This window comes from Malus sylvestris, chromosome 4 (assembly GCF_916048215.2).
Source record: "Malus sylvestris chromosome 4, drMalSylv7.2, whole genome shotgun sequence".
Lineage (NCBI taxonomy): Eukaryota > Viridiplantae > Streptophyta > Magnoliopsida > Rosales > Rosaceae > Malus > Malus sylvestris.
Genome location: NC_062263.1, coordinates 14,223,594 through 14,237,079, shown reverse-complemented (window position 1 = coordinate 14,237,079; position 13,486 = coordinate 14,223,594). Strand labels below are relative to the sequence as shown.

The following is a 13,486-nucleotide window of genomic DNA, read 5'->3' as shown; positions in this document are numbered from 1 at the left end:
TTTGGTTATTACATCTTTATCGCTTCCCATTATGAGCATATCATCCACATGCAAGCAGACAATAACACAAGTTTTATCATTACTCTTAATGTAGACACATTTATCAGATTCATTTATTTTGAACCCATGTGTCAACAAAGTATGATCAAATTTCTCGTGCCCTCCATATAATGACTTAACTAATTTGCACACTTTGCTTTCTTGTCCTTTATGCACAAACCCTTTAGGTTGTTCCATGTATATTTCTTCATCTAGGTCTCCATTTAAAAATGTTGTTTTTACATCCATTTGATGTATATCAAAGTTGTATACAGCTGCAATCGCTATTAACGTCCAAATTGACGTTATGCGAGAAAATGGAGAATAGGTGTTGAAATAATCCAACCTTCTTTTTGGCGATAACCTTTGGCTACTGATGTGAAAATTATGTTGACACTCAAATTAACCCTCTTTTTATCAATTGTAGCAAGTATGTAAGTAGGGATCGTTCTAGGCCGGGGATTAGGAGGGATTGCAAAATCACTTGGACTTGACTCAAAAACGTAAAAACAAGTTTAAAACACTAACTAGACTCAAAGAATGTAAAACTAAACTTTAAAACACTAAAACAAACCAAAAGACTCAAAACAGCAAATAAACACTCAAAACTGCCTTAAACCCACTTTCTGGGCAGTTTTGGACACTAGGGAAGAATTTGGACGAAAATTGGTTTAAACTTGACTCAAGACACCTAAAAACACAAACTAAATGGGTTTCTAACTAATATGACACTTAAAACTAAAGGGGGATTGATTTTGGACGAATTTTGAAAACAAAACAAAACTTTGTAAATTGAAAAGACTCTAAAATGAATTTGGTTTAAATGGATGGATGGAAGGCTAGCTAAGGGGTTCATCTCCACACATGTCACACTTGCATATAAAACGATCTCTAATTGCTTTTCAATAAACCATGAATTCCCAACGCCCCAAGTTAATTAGGTCCGCTTAAATTAACCTTCAGATTTTCCTAATGTTATTGAATTGGATGATTGCATACGACAACCCAAAGCATTCCCCACAAGTCCCCTACATGATTGCATAATAGAGATACAAGCAAGAATCATTAAGTTCTATGAAAACCATAAGCATTGACGAAGCACTTGTTACTATGATTGCATGAAACTTATGCCAAGAATTTACTTAACACGATTGTGATCAACAACCTTTACTACTTGTGAATATAAGTTCATAACGATTAGGTGAAATTCCCTTATATCCTAGCATCAAATTCATGCATGCAAACTAAGTGTCGACCCTCAATCAACATACAAGAATAAGTTTTAATTCACATAGATAAGCAAATTGAAATCACAACTTATGAAACGCAATTAGAAGTAATCAAATCATATAGCAAGCATAATCATGGTTTCGAATCCCCCCCTAACCAAGGGGGGTTTAGTTCCTCATACTCGCAAATAAACAAAGATAAATAAATTTAAACATTAAAACAAAGATAGAAAACACCTAGAAACGCTCCACAATCCAAGCTCCTTGAATGGCATGCACGGCTCCAAGTTGTCTTCCTTCTTCTCCTTGCAAACTCACGGCACACAAGGTATGTTTGGGTGAATGGTGTAGTGAAAATATGGTAGAGGATGGTGACTAAATGGTGCAGCAAAGGATGGTATTTATAGGCTGAAATTCGCAGCCCCTATGTAGCAAAGGAAAAGGATTTAAAAGCCTAATTTGTATAGGATAATAACACACAATCCTTGAAGGAAAAGGCTAAGGCTTTTAGAAACCAAGGGGGAAAGGAATAATCAGGTTTCTAGAAGTTCTAGAAAGGTTTGGGGCGTCACTTTTGTAGGACAAGGGATAAGGCCTTCTAGAAAGGTTGTTTTGTGGCTGATTTCTAGAAAAAACAAGGGATAAGGTGTGGCACCTTTGTAGGAGTGGATAAGGGCTTCTAGAAACCAATTTTAATGTGTCCTAATATGAAAATAAATCCCCCATGCAGCTGGAATTAAATTAGGATAGGATTAGGATAGGATAAGATAAGATAGGATTGGATAGGATAGGGTTTGGATAATGTTTTGGATAAGGTTTCTTCACTTGAGCTGATTCTTTGGCTTCAACTTCCCTTCTTCAAGTAGGAAACCTTGTTTGAGTAGGAAACTTCAATCTTCTAGGAATCCAACTTCAACTAGGAATCCATCTTCAACTAGGATTTCATCTTCAATTAAGCACTTTCCCACTTCAATTAGGAATCTTTGTATCTTCAATTCTTCAACTTCAAAACACATTCCTAGCTTCATCAATCCTTCAAATTCGTCCATCCCTTGTGCTTCATGTGCATGAACTCCATTCTAGCCCAATTTTGCTCCAAAATGCTCCAAATTGCATCCTTTTGCTCACTTTGTCTCTAAAACCTGAAAACACATGAAAATAGCTTAAAAGACTACTTTAACTAAGAAAACACAACATAAATGCATAAGAACTAGCTAACTAAGGCGCATAAATATGCTCCTATCAGCTACTAAATGTGCCTTGAACTTATCAAAGGTTCCATCTGCCTTAAGTTTCTTCTTGAAAATCTGTTTATGACCAATTGGTTTACTACCAGGAGGTAAATCAACCTATTCCCATGTGTTATTTTCCATAATGGATTCCATTTCACTTTTAATTGCTTCCTTCCATAAAGGAGCCTCAGAAGAAGACATTACTTCTTTAAAAGTTCTAGGTTCATTCTCGGACAAAAAAGCAATGAAATATGGTCCAAAGTTTTTAGAAACTTTGATTCTTTTTCCTCTTCTTGGTTCCACATCATTTCCTTGGACACCAGAAGAAGAGGCTTCATCATGACTATGATCGTGAACCCTCTTTGTATTATAACCAGATTCCTTTTCTTTGTAAGGAAATATATCCTCAAAGAATTCTGCATCCACTGATTCTAATATAGTGTTGACATGTATGTCAGAAATCAAAGATTTTACAACAAGGAACCTATAAGCAGCACTATTATTTGCATATCCAATGAATACACAATCAATAGTTTTAGATCCTAGCTTCGTTCTTTTTGGTAACGGAACTTGCACCTTTGCTAAGCAACCCCACACTTTGAGGGTTTTATAAGTGGGTCTATGTCCTTTCCATAGTTCATAAGGTGACTTGTCAATCTTTTTTAGAGGAACCTTATTCAATATGGTATTTGCAGTAAGTAAAGCTTCACCCCACAAACGGTGTGGAAGCCCTGAACTATTTAACATGAAATTAATCATATCTTTGAATGTTCTATTTTTTCTTTTGGCAACACCATTTTGTTGTGGTGTGTATGGAGCCGTTGTTTGATGTATAATTCCATGTTGTGCACAAAAATCTGAGAAGGCAGTAGACTCATACTCTCCTCCTCTATCGGATCTAAGTGCTTTGATTTTTCTCTCAAGTTGATTTTCAACTTCAGCTTTATATGTCTTAAACATATTCAAAGCTTTGTCCTTGCTATGAATCAAATAAACATAGCAATACTTACTGCAATCATCAATAAAAGTGACATAATAATTCTTTTCTCCATGAGTTGGTGTGGATTTAAAGTCACAAAGATCACTATGAATTTATCCAAGTAATTCATTTGATCTTTCTAGAATTGACTTTCTCATTTGCCTAGCAAATTTCGATTCAGTACATGTTTCACACTTATTAAAATCAATTTGGAATTTAGGTAATAATTCTAATTTAACCATTCTATACATGGAACGAAAATTAACATGTCCTAATCTAGCATGCCAAATATTAGAAGACTCAACAATATAAGTACAAGCATTTATTTTATTAGCATCATCAATGGCAATTACATTGAGTTTCATAAGGCCATCAGCCACATAACCCTTTCCAACAAACATCCCACCCTTGGTAAGTACAAATTTGTTGGATTCCATTACAAGTTTAAAGCCTTTAGCAATCAGAATAGGTCCAGAAACCAAGTTCCTCCTTATTTCAGGAACATGCAGCACATTCAGCAAGGTGAGACTCTTTCTAGATGTGAATTTGAGTACCATTTTGCCTTTGCACTCCACCGCAGTAAAGGCAGAATTGCCGATATACAGCTTTTCTCCATGGGTAGCAAGATGGTATTCAGTGAATAGATTTCTGTCAGCGCATATGTGCTTAGTAGCACTAGTATCCAATAACCATTCACTCATATTTGAGACCATGTTGACTTCGGACACAATAGCAGCCAATTCTTCCTTGGTGGTTGCCATGTTAGCATGGTTGTTGTTGTTTCCGTTGGTATGATTTCCATCCTTACGATGATAACAATCTTGTGCCTTGTGACCAGATTTGCCACACACATAGCATGCGCCCTTAATCTTCTTCAGATTATTGCCTTTGGGAGCAAGGGCAAATTGTACAAACTGCTTGGTTTTAGGAGCCTTATTCTTCTTCGGCTTGGCCTTGGAGTTTCCTTCCTCAACATAATTTGCATTGGCTTCAATGGCAACAAACCCTCCAGAATGGTCTGCCTTTCTGCAGTCTTCTTCCACTCGTAGCCTCAGGATCAAATCCTCCATATTCATCTCGCGACGCTTGTTTTTAAGATAAATTTTGAAGTCATTCCCCGAAGTTGGCAATTTTTCAATTATCGCCCCAACTTGGAAATGCTCATTGATCTCGCATCCCTCGTAGTGCAGTTCATAGATCAATTTCTGGATTTCTTCTACCTGAGAGACAACAGATTTTGAATAGGACATGACAAATACATACCTGCTTTAGGCTTCTACACACCTTTGTTTAATCATGACCGTTGATTCTGTGTGATTTATTCAATCCAATAGTTAGAAATACATATTGGCGCGTAAGAAGCCAAAAAGGTGTGAAATCACTTCCCTTTAGATATTGTCCAAAAAGTATTTCATTCAACATGCTCACTAATGTTACCCGTTGATGCGAAAATTAACTTAACACACAAATTTAACCCTTTTTTGACAATTGTAGTATAAGTATAAGTAGGGATCGTTTTGGACCGGGGATTAGGAGGGCTTGCTAATAACCTCTAAACTAACTCAAAAACATAAAACTAAACTTAAAAACACTTAACAAGATCCACAAGACTCAAAGCAAACTTAAAATACTCAAAACAGCTCAAAACAACCAAATAAACTTAAACTAGACACTAGGAATGACTTTGGACGAAAATGGACTTTTACTTCAATCAAAACACTTAAAAACACAAACTAAAACAGATTTGAAACACTTTGAAACAAGAACTAAAAGGGGGGTTTTGATTTGGATGAAGTTGTAACAAACAAACAAGTATGAAAATCTAGACAGATTGTAAAACAAATGTGAGAAATAAGGTGATGGATGGGATAGCTAGAGGCTTTCTCTCCACACATGATATGTATACAAATAATTCGATTTCCAATTACTACTTCATTGAATTATGAACGACAATGCTCCAAATTAACTGTGACATCACTAGTTAACCCTCAGATTTTCCTTGTTTTATTGGATTGGATGACATCACTCGACAACCCAAAACATTCTTCAAACATTCCCTACATGACATCATAATAGAGATACAATCAAAGATCATTACGTTTAATGAAAATTATAAGCATTGATAAAGCACTTGCAACTATGACATCATGTCACTCATGCTAGAATTAAACTTAACGCGATCGTTTATAAGCGACCTCCACTACTTATGAATATAGGTTTGTAACGACTATGTGAAACTTTCTTATATTCTAGCATCGGATTTATGCATGCCAATTAAGTGTCGACCCTTAATCAACAAATACAAATAAGTTATCAATCAAATAGTTAAGCCAATTGCATTCACGATTCAAGAGTTCATAACTGGAATGTATCAAATCATATTACACACATAATCATGGCTTTGAAATCACCCCTAGCTAAGAGGGGTTTAGCTGAAGGAAAAATTTTGTCCTAGCTAAGAACATGTAAGAACATTTGAATACATATGCAAACTATTAACACTTTAAAGTAGGCATGCATTCAAAAACAATTCATAAAACCCATGACTTTCAAAGCCTAGTATATGGTGAACCAGTAAACTCTTTAACAACATTAAAGAGAAGGAAAGATTTAGAGTTTCTTTACCCTTGAAGCTCATCCTTGTTTACACAAGGGATTCACCCAAGTGGAGGGCCTTCAAGTCACCTCCTTGCTCCTTGGATCTTCCTTGTGATTTTCCTCCTTTTAGTGCTCCTTTGCTTCTTTGAGGATTTGAGGATTAGTTCTCCAAAAACATCAAAAGCTTGATGTCTCTAAGTCTCCACACCAAGGATGAAGTGTGAAGATGAAATGGATGACTTAGAGAAGAAAAGATTGCTAGCTAATTCCCCTCTAAGTGGCCGGCCTCTTTAGAGAAAATGAGAGAAAGTGTTTTACCTCATTTCACCAAGAAAAACCCTTTTTTTAGAAATAACGCTATAAAGTTGATTTTATACTTCATTTCAAGTGAGTGGCAAACTTGTAATTAATCCAAGTTTGCTACCCTCACCCTTATGGCCGGCCTTACCTTTGTTATTGGGCTAATTGCCCATTTTGTTTTAGTTGTCATACAACTTAAACATAATGGGCCTTGTGGACCAAAACGCTTTTGAGCCCCGAAGCCCAAAACAAACTTAAAAGCCCAATACGAACCTTTCGTAAAATTAATTAACTAATTAATTAATCTTGACCATTCTCAATTAAACCATTTAATTGCTTATCCATCTCATTTATATTTCTTCACTTTCACCCTTACTCGATGTACGATCCATTAGGTTCCAATTAGCGAGGCAGTGGGCGATTGTTACTCTTAACGATCGATTGTGAATTGAAACAACATTTCAATTCTCCCTTTGATTAGTGTTGGCTAATCTTCAAGGCTTCCACAAACCATGAGTGACACCTAGCAGCATATCATGGTTACCCAAGCTAAGTAGAAGTGGTTGGAGAACCTATCCAGTTACAACTACAATGCAATACGGTCATTCTCTAATACAATACTCTTAATCACATTGTTTGAGTGATAGTTTGTTTCATGTCTACTATCCAATGTGATACTTCTCTATATGATTCGATTGAATGTGATTTGGAACAAATTTCCTAAGTCATATTCATATGCTTTGGCCAAAGACTCCCGAATCATATCTTAGAGTATTCTCCTTCTACCATAGAAGGTTAGAGATCCCTTGTTGTGCATTCATATGCCTACATGACTAGATAGCTTGATCCCAACAATGCCGTGGACACTCTAATGGAATGCCATTTAACATGATCAAAGATCAAGGACCTAACCATTAGACATCTATGATGCCTCAGGTCAAAGGACTACTTTGCATATTGCAACTTTCGAGTTCTTACATGACATGTATGTTTGAACTCTCTTTTGATCGTTGTTCAGTGTACTCGATTACTCTTTCAAGCACCTATGTGTTTGTCTTAGTGTCAAACACTAAATGACTTGAGACTTGTCATACTCGCGCTTGAGTCAACATAACACACACTAACCTTAGCGGATTGTCAATGCCCAATAGGCAATCCTATGGCTAGGAACGTTTTAGGAATCAACATAAGAGAAAGGTATCGTTAATCTAACTTACTTAAATTACTTATCTCTTAGATCAAATACATTCCTTGGATTCCCTTATTGCTTAAACACATGATACAATGAATAGTGATTAACAATAAGCTTTGCCCTTCATTAAACATATAAAAGTTTAATACAATAAGTATTCCAAAAGCTATTACATCAAATGAGTGGCTTTGTGGGCATACTTCCAACAATCTCCCACTTGCACTCAAAGCCATCCTCCCATGTATCTAATACCCATCTTTTCCATATGGCGGTCAAGTTGGATTTGAGACATTGGCTTCGTCAGTGGATCTACTATGTTATCGGCTGAGGCAACTTTGAGGACGTTGACTTTCCCCTCGGTAGCATATCTTCTAATGATATTAAAGCGCCTGTCAAAATGCTTGTTCTTTTGATGAGCCCTGGGTTCCTTGGCTTGAGCTATCGCCCCACTATTATCACAGTACAAAGTTACTGGTGATGTAATGGTTGGAACCACTCCAAGTTCAGTGATGAACTTCTTCATCCAGAACGCTTCTTTGCCGGCTTCAGCTGCAGCGACATATTCTGCCTCCGTCGTGGAATCAGCAATTACACTTTGTTTCTTGCTTTTCCAACTAACAGCCCCACCATTCAGAGTGAATACATATCCGGAGTTGGAACTTCTATCATCGACGTCAGATTGGAAATCTGCGTCTGTATAGGCTTCCACTCGCAACTCTGTCGCTCCTCCATAAACGAGGAACATGTCCTTAGTTCTTCTTAAGTACTTAAGGACCGTCTTAACAGCTGCCCAGTGTTCTGATCCTGGGTTAGATTGATATCGACTAGTAATGCTCACAGCATATGCGATATCAGGCCTTGTGCATATCATGGCATACATGAGACTTCCTATGGCGGAAGCATAAGGAATAGTATTCATTTGCCGTATCTCTTCAGGAGTCTTAGGTCCCATGGACTTAGAAAGGTGAATTCCATGTCTAACAGGAAGAAAACCTTTCTTAGATTGTTCCATCTGGAACCTACTTAGCACCTTATCAATGTACATAGACTGGGATAATCCAATTAGTCTTCTGGATCTATCACGATAGAGCTTTATCCCAAGTACATAAGATGCATCTCCTAAATCTTTCATGTGGAAGGTTTTGGACAACCACACTTTTTGATGTGAAAATTAACTTGACACACAAATTAAACCCTATGGATGACAATTGTAGTATATGAGCAAATAGGGATCGTTCTAACCGGGGATTAACTAGGGATGCTAATCAATGTAAAACTGACTCAAGAACATAAAAATATAATGTAGAACACTAAACTAGACTCAATTAATGCAAAACTAGGGTTTAAAACACCTAAACAAACTAAAAACTCAAAACAGCAACTAGAAGGCTCAAAACTGCCTAAAAACCACTTTCTGGGCAGTTTTGAGCACCTACACTACTTTGGACGAATTTGGACTATGACTTGACTCAAAACACTTGGAAACACAACTAAATGGATTTCTAACTAATCTAACACTTTAAAATAGATGGGGGAATGATTTTGACGAAATTAAAACTTTAAAACTCAAACTTTAAAAACAAATGTAAAGCAAAACAGATTGTGATTAAATAGAATGGTGAGAAGCTAGTTAGAGGGTTCCTTATCCACACATGAACATATGCATACAACTCAATCTCCAATTACTCTTTCAACAAACCATGAATGACAATGCCCCAAATTAACTAGATTGCACCAATTAATTCTCAGATTTCCCTAGATTCATTGAATTGAATGGAATACGCATTACAACCAAATTATTCTTATCAAGGACCCTAACTATGGAATACGCATGATAGAGACACATATCAAAGATCATTAAGTTCAATGGACATCATAAGCATTGACGAGGCATTCATAACTATGGGATACGCATGTTACTCTTGCCTAGGATTTACTTAACACAATCGTGACTAGCGACTTTCACTACTTATGAATATAAGTTAATAACGATTAGGTGAAATTCCCTTATACCCTAGCATCAAGTTTAAGCATGCAAATTAAGTGTCGACCCTCAACCCACATACATAAACAAGTTATCAATCAAATAGATAAGTAAATCACATTCACAATTTCTGAAATCATAATTGGAAGAAATCAAATCATATAAAACATATGTCCATGGCTTCAAATTCACCTCTAACTAAAAAGAAATTAGTTCCACATGTCTAACATAATTGAACAACAATTTAAATTAAACATGAAAACAGAAACAAAGAAAGAAAGAACTCCAAACACTCCACTAATGGCAGATTGCATGTGCAAGGCTTCTCCTTCCTTTGGACTGCACGGCACTCCTTCTTTCTCCTCCTTTAGTGGCTGCACAAGGTGGATGAATGGTTATGGAAGGATGTAGGAATGGTTTGGGGAAGAGGATGGTGCGGCAAGGTTGAATTTGGGCAGAAAGTTGGGAGTTTGGGGATGGAAGGCTGTGGCAAGGTGGGAAATAGGGTTTTGGACGAATTTCTGAATATGGAGAGGGTATGTTCGGCCAAAGGGTTTAAAGGAGTATATACAGGCACTTCAAACCCTAGCAATCAGATTAGGGTTAGAGATGGGCCTTCTAGAATGCCTTGCAAGGCAAGGAAATCAGGTATTTTGGGGCCCTAGGTGCGGCAGAGATTAGGGAAATCAGATTTGGAAATGGGCTAGGGTTTAGGTGCGGCATTAAGTGAGGATCCAAGATGAATTGGGCTAGGAGGATGCGGCCTTGTCCAAGAGGTAGGGATGGGTCGTCTAGAAGCCCAAAGCCAAGAATAGAAACTCTCGAAAATGGAAACCTCCAAGAATAGAAACTTCCAACTTTAGAAACTTTAGTTGCCAATTCCGACTTCTTTGTTCTTCACTTTCATTTCTTCATTTCTTACGCTCCCTTGACCTTCAAACTCGTCCATTCCTTGTTCCAAGCATGTACTTTTCAATCCAAGCTCACTTTTGCTCTAAAATGCTCCATTTTGCCATCTTTTATGTCATATGCCCTTTGAACCTGAAAACACATGAAAGTAGCTCAAAAGACTACTTTAACTAAGAAAACATAACGAAAATGCATAAGAACTAGCTAACTAAGGCGCATAAATATGCTCCTATCAAATTCCCCCACACTTAGCTTTTGCTAGTCCTCGAGCAAAACAAAGAAACAAAAGAAAAACAAAACGAAACAAAACAAACAAAAACAACCTAAACCTTCCAACGTTTGCCTCAGGGATTTCCAATGCACATGACATATTAAAAATCATCATTCCCACAGATTTTAGCCATCTTTACACTTAAGCACATACTTAATTATAGTTACCACGTACTAGTTCGCATTTAACCAAGTAAAACATGATTTTGAATGTAGTAACATGCCTTAGAGAATTTGCTCAAATCCTCACTAGATATGCACTCAATTTTCACACAGATTTTCTGACTACACACCCTATACTAGTTATATGTGAGAAGATTGATGTAAATATGAAAACGAATGCTCACATATGTTATAACAAGGAAAGCTTTTTCTGAATTTAATAAGCATGTATATGATCTCATGAAAGGAATGCTACTACTTAGACGCGAGAACCAGTGACACCATATGCTCATACCAATCCCAAACTCCACAAATTGAAATACACAACACTCAAGATAGAAGTTAAGGGTTGTAACGGGGCTTGGGGTATTGGCTAACAAAGAAAGGTGAAGGGTAAACAAACGTTCTTAAAACAATAGTAAGCAAAGCAATGAAATTGACACTTAGAATTCACTTTTGAATGCAAAACTCAACTTTTAAACTCAAAGGGGAAATTCATGCAACACTTAGGGTCAAATTCACTGTTTTGGACCCATTCTTCAACAACCAACACCTTAGAGCTCATTTTCATGCTCTTTCAACTCTTTTTCACACTTTTCACATTTTTTTTTTCTTTTCTTTTCTTTTCTACCCCATGCCTCATTTAAGACTTTGGCACACAATACACAAGGCTCACTTTCCCCCACACTTGTTTTCTGCACACCCTTGATCAAAAGGAATTCATTTTAAGTCATGCTTACTATGCTTTAAGAACAAGGGTATGGATGGTCCTAATCTAGGCTAGGTAAGGATAACGTGGGTTAACAAACAATATAGGCTAAACAAGGCTCAACGGGGCTAAAACCTACAAAAACAAATGTATGGAATGAAGGCTTTTTGGCTATGGTGGTAACTACTAAACAACTTCATCTTGAATACGTGTTATGCAATTCAATGAAATGTTTTGAATGAAATTGGCATGAGTTCTAGCATTTGGAACTAAAGTGATGAAACGCATTCTAAGTAACAACCAAGCAAAGAATAATGAGATCATGCAACGACTTTAGAAAACAAGAATGCACAGATTTTAACTCTCCAAATAAAGTTTAGGCTCAAATCTCTCAGGGATGTAGCGTTAGTTTGAGTTCCTTCCTTCAAGCATGTTACAAAAACTAATTTTTTTTCCTTTATGATTACATGTGAATTCATAAGTTATAACCACAACCAAGCATAAACCAAGAGTAAATCAAACTTTCATCCATGTTTATAACTCTCTTTAACAGTCATGCAATTAAAAACCGAATCCTCATCATTGTGTTGGAAGGTACCCTAAGACACAAACAACCACAAAAACAACTCTTTTTGGGTTTTTTTTTTAAAACAAATTTTCAAATTTTTATGGGATTTTCGGATTTTTGAATCAAAACACATTAAAACACACCAAAACAGCTTAAAAACACCTAAAAACAGCAAGAAACAACATTGGGAAGTATGAGTGAGAAAACCCTACGAATTTGCATCAAAACACTTTGGTTACCCCCCCACACTGAAACCAAACATTGTCCTCAATGTTTCAAGCATAGACTCACACAAAAACACATAAACAAAACAAACAAACACTACACAAACTAAACATGGCAGAAACGAAATAAACAACAAAGAGAAGGGTTTAGGAACGCAAATCTGGAATTGGAGTGCTCTCTAGGTCTTCCTTTGTCGAATGCATGGGTTGCCTCCCACGAAGCGCTTGCTTTAACGTCTTCCAGCCGGACGGTACCTCCGTTTAAGCTTGACTATGTGCCACGGCATGGAGGGGTACCTCCTCCACGACATGCTCCTCAAACATCTCGTAATAGGGCTTCAATCGATGCCCATTCACTTTGAATTCTTGTTGCGTCCTTGCACTCTTGATTTGCACTGCACCATGAGGGAAAACATTAGTGACAATAAAAGGACCAACCCATTTGGAACGCAACTTACCCGGAAACAACCGAAGGCGAGAATTGAACAACAACACTTTCTGCCCAATAGAGAACGTCTTGGCACGAATCATCTTGTCATGGAATGCCTTCGTTTTCTCCTTGTAAATCCGGGCATTCTCATAAGCTTCATGTCGGATTTCCTCAAGCTCGCACAATTGGAGCTTCCTATGTAAACCTGCGGCATCAAGGTCCAAATTAAACGTTTTGACGGCCCAGTGTGCACGATGCTCTAACTCGACGGGAAGATGGCATGGCTTCCCATAGATGAGCCGAAAAGGTGACATCCCAATGGGGGTTTTGTAGGCAGTGCGATACGCCCACAATGCATCGTTTAAGCGCAAACTCCAATCCTTCCTCGTAGGCCCCACGGTCTTCTCAATAATTTGCTTGATTTCCCTATTCGAAACCTCGGCTTGCCCGCTCGTTTGAGGATGATAAGGTGTGGCCACCTTATGCGTGACATTGTATTTCTTGAGCAACGCCTCGATGGTTCGATTACAAAAATGGGAACCTCCATCACTGATGAGCACGCGTGGCATTCCGAACCTTGCAAAAATGTTAGTTTTCACAAAATCTGCAACCACTCGAGAATCGTTAGTTCGGGTGGCTTTTGCTTCCACCCACTTCGACA

At 37.4% G+C, this 13,486-nt stretch overlaps 1 pseudogene; it reads right to left on the bottom strand.

Annotated features, from left to right (window-relative positions):
- LOC126618138 (uncharacterized) overlaps nt 1-13,486 on the bottom strand; it is an 83,349-nt pseudogene that overhangs the window by 20,280 nt on the left and 49,583 nt on the right.